Genomic DNA, 4374 nt, shown 5'->3' with positions numbered 1-4374 from the left:
AAGGGCGCGCCTGGGGGGTATGACGTGCCCAGGTGGGTTGTGCACACCTGATGGCCCCCCTCTGGTGTTTATTGGCTCCAGTATTTCTTAAATAATCCATAAAAAATCTCCCTGAAGTTTCAGCTCATTTGGAGTTGTGCAGAATAGGTGGCCTGACGTAGCTTTTCCAGGTCTAGATTTCTAGCTGTCGAAATTCTCCCTCTTGGTGTGTTCCTTGCAAATTATGAGAGAAAAGGCATTGGAATTACTCCAAAAAGCATTATTATGGATAAAAACATTATAAATAACAGTAAGAAAACATGATGCAAAATGGACGTATCATTGATGTGTGTTCTAGGCGCCTCCCCCCCTCCCCCCCTCATATATATAGGTGGGAGGGAGAGGGAGCAGCCAAAGGGGCGCCCCAAGTAGGAGGAATCCTACTTGGGGTTCCTATCCCAATTCGGCCCCCTTCCTTGTTAACCGGAGGGGAAAGGAAAGAGAGGGGGAGGGAAGGAAGGGGGAGGCCGAATCCTCCCCTTTCCTTCGCCCTTCCCCTCTTTCCTTCTCCTCCTATTTTGGCCTATATGGGGGCGCACCAGCCCCTTATGGGCTGGTCTGTCCCTCTCTTGGCCCATAAGGCCCATATCTTTGCCGGGGGTACCCGGAACCCCTTCTAGTGACCCGATATGTACCTGGTACTTTCCGGAACACTTCCGGTGTCCGAATACTATCGTCCTATATATCAATCTTTACCTCTCGACCATTTCGAGATTCCTCATCATTTCCATGGTCTCATCCAGGATTCCGAACAACATTCAGTCACCAAATCACATAACTCATATAATACAAAATCATCATCGAACGTCAAGCGTGCGGACCCTATGGGTTCGAGAACTATGTAGACATGGCCGAGACACCTCTCCGGTCAATAACCAATAGCCGAACCTGGATGCTCATATTGGCTCCTACACATTCTACGAAGATCTTTATCGGTTGAACCTGGATGCTCATACGGGTGCTTGTGGTCGTATGGAACGTCGTCTTTCATGCTGAAAGCACGACAACGTCCATTCCTATGGCCTTCTTGCTTAATTCTTTTATGGAAAGTGATCATCACCTTAAATACGTGATTCCACCACCATTTCTGAGGATTTTCTCCATTAAATGATAATTGATCCAAAAGAGGTTACCTGAGGGATTATCAAAAAAATAAGTGCACGAACGTGGTAAAATTCCATAAAGCTTACTATGTAGGCACAATATACTTAGTAAAACCTCACATAAATTGGACTCATGAATGATCACAATTATAACTATGTGCAATTCTGTCCAACTATAATTTGTTTACCACACCGTTGTTATGCTTTCGAGAGAGATGCCACTAGTGAACCTATGGCCCCTAGGTCTATTTTCCATCAATACACAATCCTCTACAATTGCTCTTTATTTACTCTTTACGATTTTATCACTTTGCCTATCACTATATGCATTTAATCTTGTAACCGACAAGAACAAGGGGGTGATGTGATAACCCACAAGTATAGGGGATCGCAACAGTTTTCGAGGATAGAGTATTCAACCCAAATTTATTGATTCGACACAAGGGGAGCCAAAGAATATTCTCCAGTATTACCAGCTGAGTTGTCAATTCAACCACACCTGGATAACTTAATATCTACAGCAAAGTATTTAGTAACAAAGTAATATGATAGTAGTAGTAACGATTCCAAAAGTAATGGTAGCAAAAGTAATATTTTTGGTGTTTTGTAGTGATTGTAACAATAGCAACGGAAAAGTAAATAAGCGAAGAACAATGTATGGAAAGCTTGTACGCAATGGATCAGTGATAGAGAATTATGTCGGATGTGGTTCATCATATAACAGTCATAACAAAGGGTGATACAGAACTAGCTCCAATTCATCAATATAATGTACGCATGTATTCCGAATATAGTCATACGTGCTTATGGAAAGAACTTGCATGACATCTTTTATCCTACCCTCCCGTGGCAGTGGGGTCCTATTGAAAACTAAGGGATATTAAGGCCTCCTTTTAATAGAGTACCGGACCAAAGCATTAACACATAGTGAATACATGAACTCCTCAAACTACGGTCATCACCGGGAGTGGTCCCGATTATTGTCACTTCGGGGTTGCCGGATCATAACACATAGTAGGTGACTATAGACTTGTAAGATAGGATCAAGAACTCTCATATATTGATGAAAACATAATAGGTTCGGATCTGAAATCATGGCACTCGGGCCCTAGTGACAAGCATTAAGCATAGCAAAGTCATAGCAACATCAATCTCGTAACATAGTGGATACTAGGGATCAAACCCTAACAAAACTAACTCGATTACATGACAAATCTCATCCAACCCATCACCGTCCAGCAAGCCTACGATGGAATTACTCACGCACGGCGGTGAGCATCATGAAATTGGTGATGGAGAATGGTTGATGATGACGATGGCGACGGATTCCCCTCTCCGGAGCCCCGAACGGACTCCAGATCAGCCCTCCCGAGAGAGTTTAGGGCTTGGCGGCGGCTCCGTATCGTAAAACGCGATGAATCTTTCTCTTGATTTTTTTCTCCCCGAACAAATATATGGAGTTGGAGTTGAGGTCGGTGGAGCTCCAGGGGGCCATGAGGCAGGGGGGCGCGCCCGGGGGGTAGGGCGCGCCCCCTTGCGTTGATCTTTCTTCCAGTATTTTTTATATATTCCAAAATAAGTCTCCTTTGATTTTCAGGTCATTCCGAGAACCTTTATGTCTGCACAAAAAAATAACACCATGGCAATTCTGCTGAAAAACAGTGTCAGTCCGGGTTAGTTCCATTCAAATCATGCAAGTTAGAGTCCAAAACAAGGGCGAAAGTGTTTGGAAAAGTAGATACGATGGAGACGTATCAACTCCCCCAAGTTTAAACCTTTGCTTGTCCTTAAGCAATTCAGTTGATAAACTGAAAGTGATAAAGAAAACTTTTACAAACTCTATTTGCTCTTGTTGTTGTAAATATGTAAAGCCGGCATTCAGGTGTTCAGCAAAGATTATGAACTAACCATATTCACAATAACATTTAGGTCTCATGTTTACTCATATCAATGGCATAATCAACTAGCAAGGAATAATAATAAATCTCGGATGACAACACTTTCTCAAAACAATCATGATATGATATAACAGGATGGTATCTCGCTAGCCCTTTCTGAGACCGCAAAACATAAATGCAGAGCACCTTTAAAGATCAAGGACTGACTAGACATTGTAATTCATGGTCAAAGAGATCCAATCAAGTCATACTCAATGTAAACTAATAGTAATGAATGCAAATGACTGTGGTGCTCTCTAACTGGTGCTTTTTAATAAGAGGATGATGACTCGACATAAAAATAAATGGATAGGCCCTTCGCAGAGGGAAGCGGGGATTTGTAGAGGTGCCAGGGCTCGGTTTTTGAAACATAGATAAATAATATTCTGAGCGGCATACTTTCATTGTCAACATAATAACCGAGAGATGGTGATATCTTCCATGCTACACACATTATAGGCGGTTCCCAAACAGAATGGTAAAGTTTATACTCCCCCTCCACCAACAAGCATCAATCCATGACTTGCTCGAAACAACGAGTGTCTCCAACATACATCAGGTCCCAGGGGGAGTTTATTTGCAATTAATTTTGATTTAGTTTGCATAAAGCATGGGACTGGGCATCCCGGTGACCAACCATTTTCTCGTGAGTGAGGAGCGGAGTCCACTCCTCTTGAGAATAGGAATAACTTTGGGGTTTAAGGGATTGGATGCATAAGCAGTATTCCCACTTAATACAAGTGAAGGCTAGAAAAAGACTGGGAAGCGACCAGCTAGAGAGCGACAACAGTCATGAACATGCATTAAAATTAATCAGCACCGAATGCAAGCATGAGTAGTATATAATGCACCATGAACATAAATATCATAGAGGCTATGTTGATTTTGTTTCAACTACATGCGTGAACATGTGCCAAGTCAATCCACTCGAATCGTTCAAAAGAGGATACCATCCTATCATACCACATCACAACCATTTTAATAGCATGTTGGCACGCAAGGTAAACCATTATAGCTTCCTAGCTAATTAAGCATGGCATAAGCAACTATAATCTCTAATTATCATTGCAAACATGTTTATTCATAATAGGCTGAATCAGGAACGATGAACTAATCATATTTACAAAAACAAGAGAGATCGAGTTCATTCCAGCTTTTCTCATCTCAATAAGTTCATCATATAATCATCATTATTGCCTTTCACTTGCACGACCAAATAGTGTGGATAATAATAATAGTGCACGTGCATTGGACTAAGCTGGAATCTGCAAGCATCTATTATTTAATTAAAACAA

This window comes from Triticum urartu, chromosome 3, assembly GCF_003073215.2.
Source record: "Triticum urartu cultivar G1812 chromosome 3, Tu2.1, whole genome shotgun sequence".
In the NCBI taxonomy this organism is placed as follows: Eukaryota; Viridiplantae; Streptophyta; class Magnoliopsida; order Poales; family Poaceae; genus Triticum; species Triticum urartu.
The sequence above is the reverse complement of the archived record's forward strand: the minus strand, read 5'-3'. Positions refer to the sequence as shown.